At 45.3% G+C, this 10,456-nt stretch overlaps 1 pseudogene; it reads right to left on the minus strand.

Annotated features, from left to right (window-relative positions):
- Window positions 1-878: 878 nt before the first annotated feature.
- Window positions 879-8,346, minus strand: LOC119269823 (annotated as a pseudogene).
- Window positions 8,347-10,456: the final 2,110 nt, after the last annotated feature.

A 10,456-nucleotide genomic window follows, 5' to 3' on the forward strand; every position in this document is an offset into this window, starting at 1 on the left:
CCACCCAGCCCATCGATTTCTACACCTGTGCAAGGGAGGTGGACAGGCCCAGTTTAGTCGTACGGGTTGTTGTTCGTTCGCTGCAGTTTTTTTCTTTTCGTTTCTGTTAGCTTTTTTTGTTTTTCTTTCCGGTTCTTTATATGGGGTTTTCAGATTTTCTTGCTTTGTTGTGGGTTTTTTTTCTATTTTTTATTTTTAAATACATGGCGAACAATTTTTTAATGCACAGTGAACAATTCTTTAATATATGATGGCCTTTTTCGAATAAACATTAAATACTTTTGTAATATATTGTAAAATAAGCATAATACACGCCAAAAAAGTTCGAATATACTTTCAACATTTTTTAATATACACTGAATATTTTTTCATATATAGTGAACTGTTTTAATATACAATGAACAATTTTACAGTACACACTGAATATTTTTAAACTTGCACTGATTTTTAAAAAGGGTTTAAAACATAAAGATTCGCAACAAAAACTCTTTTCAGAGAAAAACCAACTAAAAGATTAAAGAGTAAAAAGCATGCTCGCGCCAGAGTTGGCCGGCCCATTTCCCTTGCTTTTAGGCATTGCTGCCGCGCCTACCCGACGCCTGCGGGCGTCCAAGAGGAGTCAGTGTTGAAACCTGAATTTTTTTAGACAACTGACGATCTTTTTTGTTGAACACAGTATAAACGCAAACGCTCATATACACGTGCATACACTTAATCCTTATGAACGCACACACGTACATCCTACCACTATAATCACCTTCGAAAGACTGAGCCGGCATATCATTTTGAAATTTACGAAGTCACCTCGTCGTTGATCGAAACGTCTTCTCCCACTGAATGCACATCGCCGAAAATCCTGAAATAAATCCAGAAATAAATGCAAGCACTAAGGTTTGAACCCTGATGAACTGGGGATACCACGGTCTCTCTAACCATTCAATGTTTTTCTAGATCAACTATTCTTAATCTTCTAGAGGCAGAGTTCCTTCAAGATTTGCGGCAACACAGGTAGCTTTCCCAATTACAAGTTTATTGCACTAGAGAAGTACCCTAGCACTTACGGCACGGTGATCGCCAGGTTCAGTCAGCGGTCTTCTTGTAAGTATACCACCGTGCGACGAGCAGGTACGCGCCGAAGTTGCCGGTGCAGAGCATGGCGAGCAGCCAGAAGAAGTAGTCTAGGTGTCCGTCGTTGATGTCGTCGGGAATCCACCCGGGCCGTCCGTCCCTCGTTGTCACGTGCACCACGATGGCCACAAGTGTCGAGCTCGCGTAGTTGCCCAGCGCAAACGCAGCGCTGGAGAGCCCCGAGCAGACGCTCCGCATGGCATCCGGCGCCTGGTCATAAAAGAACTCCATCTGCCCGATGAACGTGAACACCTCTGCGGCCCCTACCACCACGTACTGGGGCACCTATCGGCACGTACTCCGCGCCGTCAGCGCCGGTGTAGGTGCCGTGACGCGCGACGACCCGTCGCCGTGCGACCTCGAGCGTGCCAGCGGCGAGCATGGCGATCGTGAGGATGACGAAGCCCACGCCCATGCGCACCAGCTGCGTGAACCCGCGGCGGTGGCCCGTGAGGCGGCGCGCGAGCGGGACGACGGCGCGGTCGTAGAGCGGCACCCAGAGCATGACGCTGACTGTGTCGAAGACGGTGAGCACGGCGGCGGGCGCGCGAAAACGGCCGGCGCGCGGGTCCAGCGTGTCCCCCTGAAGGATGAAGGTGGTGCTGATCCGCGTGTAGGCAGCCGCAAAGATGATGCCGCACGCCCACACCGGCAGCAGCCGCAACACACACTTGGTCTCCTCCACCTGAGTCACCGTGCACAGCCACCACGGGCTCGCCGGCCGCACCCTGTCGCCCGCCGTCTCCACCGCCGCCTTGTCCAAGAACCTGAATAATGGATAACAACCGACCGGTGCAACCGATTAATTTTTTTTTAAAGTATACTTTTCGTCCCTCAACTCTTCGTGGAGTTTACTTTTCGTCCCTCAACTTCAAAACCGGGCAGAGTGCATCCCGAACTAACGAAACCGGACAAAAATCATCCCTTCTCTCGGCTGACCCAGTATTGGTGCTGACTAGACGTGGTTTTGACTAGTCCATGCTGATGTGGCAATGTGACCCCACAAAACAGACGGCCCTCTCCCTCACTCTGGCTCTCTCGCGTTCTCCCATAGATTTTGTAGGATGCTATGGATTAATTAGGGGATAGAATAAGATTCGCTAACAATAGAACGGAAAGAGGCAAAATAGTAGTGATCTCATGCATCTGATCTTATCTCAACGTGAACGTCAAGTGCGCTATCTTCAATGACTTCTCTCACTTCTGTTTAGAAAAAAGAGGACTGGACCACTTTTTTAGATACTGCAAAAAAACACAGTTTTTGGCATACTACAGTTTATGAAACTTCTGTTTTTGTTTCATCCAAACACCTCAAAGTATGTAATACCAAAGTTTTTTTACAAACCACAGTATTTCCTGAAAACTGCAAAAATACTTTGTAAACAAACGCATTACTTTCGGCTTGGTTCGGTAATAACCAAATTAACCAAAATTGACGCGGATTTTTGAGTCAATCCATAACTTTTTCACGTGTAAATAGATCATGTATATCATAAATGAGTAGAAAACAATTAGAAAAGGATAAAGAAGGAACATTGGATCACATAAATCCAAGCACTAAATGGGCTAGAAAGTATTGTACTATAGCAGCCCATTACGCTTTTGAACCCAAAAAACCTCAATTTTTGGTTAATTCGGTTTAACCTAATGGTTTTCCGTTGCTAACCGAAAAAACTGGAATGCAAATGGTTTTCATAATTTAAAACTAAAACCGAAACCAAAACCTAAAAAAACTGAAATGTCGGTTCGGTTTGGCTTTTTTGGGTTTGTTTTGGTTTCCGGTTCGGTTTTGCACACCGTGAGCTATTGCACGTCTAATTCCTACTCCCTCCATTCTAATGAATAAGGCATGCACGCATCTCAAAAATCATCTTTAACCATAAATTAGACCAAGAAAATATGATTTATTGGGTTTAAAAATTATATATCAATTCATGTGCATATGCACCCATTGTCTAAATACATACTTTGAAAATTTGAAAAATTCAGAACAAAAATCCTGCGGGTATATCCGGACATTCTATGTGCGTGCCAAAAGTTTCGATGAAAAAAGACGTTTTTTGTGGCTTGTGTAAAAAGGATAAAGAAATGCCTCGTGAATAGTTATAATGAAGTATCAGAAATTGTCTTTTTTACACAAGCCACAAAAAACCTCATTTTTCACCGAAAACTTTGTGCACGTACATAGAATGTTCGGGTATACACGCAGGATTTTTGTTCAAAAATTTTCAATTTCTTAAAATGTGTATTTAGACAATGAGTGCATATGCACCTAGGAGCCATAGCCAATTTCCGGTAAATTATGAGGAATAGAAGTGTGGATCTACTGTATGAGAGAAGAGAGACAGGACATGTCACATTCCTTCATTGCATGCATGTGGATGAAGGATGATATCAGGTGGTGGGTCAGGATGTTGAAATACCAATATTTAATAAACATGAGAAAACAATGCTACTATATATGTGGTATAGAATATGGTGTGTGGTGGCGCAGGGTGATTGGCTAGCGCCTGGTAGGTACCGGTAAAATTTTCACTTTGTGTCTCCAACCAAATTGTCTGGTCGTAAAAGAGAGTTACCACATGTGGGTTCCAAACTAGCCCAAATTGTGAGAGGGAAGTACATAGTGAATAAATAAGATATTCTCACCCATGGGCTAAGAGTACTACTTCCTCCATCCCAAATTATTTGTCTTTAAATTTGTCTAAATACGGATGTAATACTAAGGCCTCATACATGCCATACTTAAAAGTCAGCTTTCAATTTATTTTCAGAATTTCGGGCTCGAGCCAAAATCCTCCAAGTCTTACTTCCGGTGACAGCCGCTGCTTGGGAAAATAACTCAAGGCCTAAGAATAAGTATTTTTTAGATTTTTTCATAACACAGTACAAACACAGATGCTTATATATACGCACATACATTCAATCGTGAATGTATGCATGCACACCCTACCTTTTTGAGCATCTCCAAAAAAATGAACCAGCACATCATGTTGAGATTGACAAAGTCACCACAAATAATGTAGTCCATGGGGACGTCTCCTCCAACTCATATCGCCCGAAAGCCTGAATCCAGAAAAATGCAACCACAAAGTCTAGGTCTTAGAACCTTGGTGGGCTGCGATACCATTGTCCTCCTAACCATCCAATCACAAGTTTATTCGCAATTTTTTTAAAAGTGATGAGGTCTAAGAACAAGTTAACATTTTTGTTTTCTTATCACGTAAAGCTAACTCTTTTATAACCCATGAACTTGATCATGCTTGTAACATAATTGTTCAGGTTTGAACACACAATTATATTCAACGATAGTTATAACTAAAGGGTTTGCCGAGAGCACATCTACATTCATGTGAATCTCCGCGTAAAATCAATGACATATTCCCTCCATTCAAATGAATAAGGTGCGCATGCTTTCCAAAATCCAACTTTGACCATTGGAAACTTCATTTCAATATGAATTGACGGAAATTGGCTATGGCTCCTAGGTGCATATGCACACATTGTCTAAATACATATTTAAATCATCCATATCTTTTAAACCATAATTTAATTTTTCAAACTTTGTAGTATATTCAAACTCATGGCGCCAAGACTTTAAAACAAGACCAATCTTAGATACATTTCAGACATGTTTAAATTTGACTGTTTCAACCGACTTATTCAACTGCATTTGAAAACATTTTAGTCATTTGAAAATCCAGATTTAAGTTCTTTCAAAAACATATTTGAATTTCACACAATTATTTCGCAAGTAGATTCAAATACTATTTCACTCAGTTCAAGAAACCGGCTATTTGTTTCTAAAAACGATGTCAATCATAATTTCAAAAGACCAATTCAATTTTTTCAAAACCCGATTCCAATTCAATTATTTGAAAGCATTCATTTTGAGTATTTCAAAACATACATTTAATTATATTAGGAAACCTATTTCAATAACATGAAAAAAGGTGATTTCAATTATCGAGTTCATCCATTTCAGTTATTTGAGAACATATTCTGTAGTTTAAAATTTTGAGTTCATCCATTTCAATTATTTAAAAACATATTTCAGAAAACATAACACTATTTTGCAAATATGAAGTTATGAAATCTATAACTTTACTCACTTAAACCTGATATAAACACAAAAAAGGCATTTCACTTCCACAAATCCACCAACATCACTTTCAGTTTACATATTTCACATTGTTATTTCAATTTCATGAAAATATTTGACATTTCACCAGTAGCACTTTCAGTTTAGATATTCACACATCACAAAAATCCTATTTCAATTCTTTCAAAAACATATTCACAAACTGGTTTCAATTATTTGAAAACATCCACTTAAATTATTTCAAACCATACATTTCAGTTATTTGAAAAACATATTTCAATAGGATCAATTTCATTTTTTCGCAATTATTCAGCTCATCCATTTCAATTATTTCAGAACATATTTCAGTTTTTCAAAAAAAAAAGGGATTTCACTTATTCCGGGTAAGACTCCACTACTTAAAAAAAAGTGAGTTCATCCCTTTCGGTAATTTCATAACATATTTCACTTTTCCAAACTTACAAAAAAATCACTCTTCTGAAACATATCAATCTCACTAAAACCTTCACTCCTTCTCGAATACACTCATTGGTCCTATTCTAAGCAGTTCCCCACACTAGAATAAATTTAGTGAAATATGTGGATTGAAATGTTGAAATTTGAACATGTTTGAATTGTATCCAAATTGATCTTACTTGAAATGTCTTGACGCTAGGAGTTGAAATATACATAAAGTTTCAAAAATGTAATTGTGGTTTAAAATATCTGAATGGTTTAAATTAGCAAAGATGAAATAATGTCTTTGTGGGTTGTAGACTAGAACCGATTCTATCTTTTTTTTCCTCGGCATGAGCATGCTACAATGACTTACCATGAGGTTTGTTGCTCTTAATTTTGTGGCGTCAAGTTTTGATCGACAATCGACATTGACCATGCCCTACTAGCACCCTGTAAATCTACTTTTGTGTCAATTGCTATTCTTTAATTATCAAATTTTGTCTGGGTCCAATTCAATTATGTGGTCGGTGCAAACGAGGTAGTAAAGGGATGGAGACATGGTAGGGGTGGTGGCATGGATTGGGAGGGGGCGCGAAGCTGTCCGCGTCGGGTGGCAAAATGGTGGTTAGGCCCCTGGCAGTGGGCCTCTTGACAACAAGGGGTGAAGGGGGTCGACGGCGATGAGGGAAGGAAAGTGACTGAAACTAGAAAACAAAAACATCACCTAAAAGAATAGTCAGTCTTTTTTCCGTTGAAGCAACTTCCTTGGACTTTTGCTGCATTATTGTGGTTATCGATTCAACAAAAGATATGAGTGTGATGATTCGGTGTGTGAACAGTAAAATCAAATAAAATACTCGCAGCGGCAATTAATGTGGATCGAAGGAAGAAGTAAAAAAGATCTGATATTTTTTTGGCATCAAAGATACTCAAATGTGTGATGTGGGTGCTAAAATTCATGGTGTTTGGACATTCGAAGAGGTCAGGGCACACTCATGCAGGAGCGTGACGTTGGTCAGGGTCTCCACGTCACACTTCCTGGAAGTGGCGAGCATCTTGTGAATTCACAAGAATAAGAATGTGGCTAACTCTTATCTAGACGAGACTTAACTATATCTCATCTAACTCCTACACTATTTGATTTTACGCGGAGATTCATATGAATTTTTATTTTTTATTTCACTAATCAGATGATGTAACAGTTAGATGATACTTTGGTAATTCTCATCAGCAAATCTGCACAAACAAGATGCTCAGATTTACTATGGGTTGAATTTTAACAAAAGATAATGTTGGGCAGCTACTGTGAAGAGTGGATGACACCGAGATTAGGTTTGGTCCAGGTTGGCTGATTAGCTTGCTCAATCAGTCACACAGCATGTTTCAATCATAGACAAAATAAATTGAACGCTCCTTTCTCAAAAAACTGCACATGATGGAGACGATGCAAGTGGAAGGCGATGCTAACGACGGCCAGGGCACGGGAACTGACCTGAACTCGTCAGTGTGCGCGAGGCGGCGGCTCCCCTGAATCACTGACATGCCGTCGTCCCCGTCACACTCGTGCAGCAGCGTGGCGTCGGTCGGGATCTCCACGTCGCACTTCCTGGCGGCGGCGACCACCACCTGCGCGATCCTGGTGAGCGGGCTGCCGCCGGGGGGCTGGTGGCGGCGGTACGCGCCCGTGCCGGCGAGGAACAGAGCGACGGCGAGCACGCTGAGCAGCGCCGGGATGCCGTAGCCGAGCCGCCAGCCGTGGGCGGACTGCACCCACACCAGGACGGTGCCGCCCACGAGCGAGCCCACGACGATGGACAGGTAGAACCAGTTGAAGAAGGAGCTCTGCCGCCGGCGCTCCTCCTCGTCGGACTCGGCGTCGAACTGGTCGGCCCCGAACGACGACAGGACCGGCTGCAGCGCGCCGCCCAGCGCCACCAGGTACAGCCCCGCGTAGAACACCGCGCTCGCCGCCACGACGCCGTACCCCGCGACGGAGATGAAGAGGAAGAGGGTGATGGTCCAGTACCTGCCGAGGAAAGAGTCGGCGAGGAAGCCGGCCGCGAGCGGCGTGATGGAGGCGGTGCCCTGCCAGTTGGTGACGCTGTTCGCCGCGGCCTTGCTGCCGGAGTGCAGCTGGACCTTGAGGAAGTTCACCAGGTTCGTCGACACGCCGTAGTAAGCGCTGTACTGGAGGCAGTTGTTCACTGCACACCACGCGCGCGTGAATGCATGAGCAGCATATTTAGCGTGGATCTAGGTGGATCATAGCGACAAGAAGAAAGTGGTGCAAGTTTTACCGAGGATGAAAACGTAGCCCCACGAACTCCGGCGATCCCTCGTGGACGTCCGGCGATCGGGGTCACCCTGCAGGCCTTTTGATTCGAAACGGAACCAGCTGAAGCAAAAGAGAGGAGGAACATTAGCCTGAATGAGGGTCGAACCTGTACACGCTCCCAGGCGTGAGACCTCTTCTTCTGTCCTTCTTTGGTCTCCGCCGCCGCATGGTACAGTGGTTGCGTTCTCTGACGCCGCTGTTTGTGAGGGGCTGGGCATGTCCAGTTTGGAGTGGTGATTCTCAACCATGAGGGGAATTGTGTGGCTGCGTGCTCTGAACCTTTAAGGGGCGTGCGTTCTTCGGAGTTGGCTGGAGCAATGGCTCTTCGGCGCGCTGTCAGCTTAGTCCGGGAGGAGGGTTTTACCGATGTCCTTTTCAAGTCTGATTGTCTTTCGTGTTCCTTCTCGTTTTCTCCTCTTGTCTTTTCGTGAGTTATAAATAGGCTTTGCCTCCTGTGATCTCCTAGTGTTACGTGGGCTTTGTTTCTTCTCTTCCATCTACATTGATTGAATTACATAGTTTGTTCTTCTCCTAGCTGTAATGGTCCGCGGCGTCCAGGCCCAGCCTCCTCGGTTGCGTGGGGCTGTGGTTGGTCTGCGTGCTTCTGCTGGAGCAGTCCCCGCCGTCCAGGTCGGCCTCCTGCTATACGTGATGCTGTTGTTGGGCGTCGTGGTGGCTGCGGTGTTGTGCGGGGCCGTTCTGCATTCATGGCGGATGTCGTCGCCGTTGTCGTTGGATCGATGCCTTCAGCCATCGAGGAGGACTGTTGCGACTACTGCGGCTTTTCTCATGGTGGTCTCAGAGATGGCGATCATGTCCTTGCACCGGCGGAGGCCGTAGCCCGAGAGGGACGACCAGAGAGACCCGGCCTTGGAGCGAACTGCCACGAGCTCCTTTGAGTTTGCCCAATATTGTGTGAGCGCCGCAGCCAGAATTTGAGGTGCGTGTTAACTCTTCCTCCTCAACTCGAGAGCTCCGCGGAAAGCATCTCACTGTCTGCTGCGTGCGCGAAGTAGTCCTGTTTTCTCTCTTTGCCATGCAGAATAATGGTGGTAGCAGTAGCTGCCTGGTCTATTGCTACCCGCAAACTTTTGTGCTAGCTGCTCATTTAGCCCTTAGCTTGATGTTTTCCAGTTCAGGGTTTGTACATTGGATGATCTTGTAGTAGTTAACAACTAAGGAGAGTCTTTAACGCCCAGGGAAAGTATCAGGTGATACGGAGCCTTAGATGCTCCCATGATACGAGCTCATAGGAGTCGTTGGATCTCAGATCCAACAGTTCCGGGAGGCTTTGAACATTTTTGCAAAAAAGACCTTTTGAAGTCTAAAAATTGCGAACAAGTATTGCAGCCTTCAAAACCACCTAGGAGCCGTTGGATCTGAGATCCAACGGACAAGAAGCTCGTATCATGGGAGCATCTAAGCCTTGGTATCACCTGATACTTTCCCTTAACGCCCATGCTTTTGTTGGGGATCGTAGCAGAAATTTAAAATTTTCTACGCATCACCAAGATCAATCTATGGAGTAATCTAGCAACGAGGGGAAGGAGAGTGCATCTACATGCCCTTGTAGATCGCTAAGTGGAAGCGTTCAAGTGAACGGGGTTGATGAAGTCGTACTCGCCGTGATCCAAATCATCGATGATCCTAGCGCCAAACGGACGGCACCTCCGTGTTCAACACACGTACGGTTGGGAGACGTCTCCTCCTTCTTGATCCAGCAAGGTGAGAGGAGAAGTTGAGGGAAAACTCCGACAGCACGACGGCGTGGTGGTGATGGAGCTCGTGGTTCTCCGGCAGGGCTTCGCCAAGCACTACGGAGGAGGATGAGGTGTTGGAGGAGGAAGAGGGCTGCGCCAGGGGAAGGGTGCGGCAGCCCTCTCTCTCCCTCACTATATATAGGGGGAAGGGAGGAGGGGGGGCGCCCTAGGGTTCCCTAGGGGAGGGGCGGCGGCCACAGGGGAAACCCTAGATGGGTTTGGGCGCCCCCACCCCCTAGGAAACTTGCCCCCAAAGCCGGGAGGGGCGGCTGCCCTAGGGGTGGCGCCCCCACCTCTCCTGGTTACGTGAGATGGTGTGGGAGGGGCGCTCAGCCCCTTAGTGGGCTGATGTGCCCTCTCCCCTTGGTCCATAAGGCCCCCCAACGCTTGCCGGGGCCTCCGAAACCCCTTTCGGACACGCTGGTCATCACCTGGTACCCCCGGAACAATTCCGGACTCCAATACCCTTCGTCCAATATACCGATCTTCACCTCCGGACCATTCCGGAGCTCCTCGTCATGTCCAGGATCTCATCCGGGACTCCGAACAACCTTCGATAACCACATACTATTTCCCATAACAACTCTAGCGTCACCGAACCTTAAGTGTGTAGACCCTACCACTAGTAGAAAAAGGGTCAAACGTGAAGCACATTAGTGCCGGTTTGTATTTAAGCCAGCACTAATGTATACA

The sequence above is a fragment of the Triticum dicoccoides genome, chromosome 3A, assembly GCF_002162155.2.
Source record: "Triticum dicoccoides isolate Atlit2015 ecotype Zavitan chromosome 3A, WEW_v2.0, whole genome shotgun sequence".
Classification (NCBI taxonomy): domain Eukaryota; kingdom Viridiplantae; phylum Streptophyta; class Magnoliopsida; order Poales; family Poaceae; genus Triticum; species Triticum dicoccoides.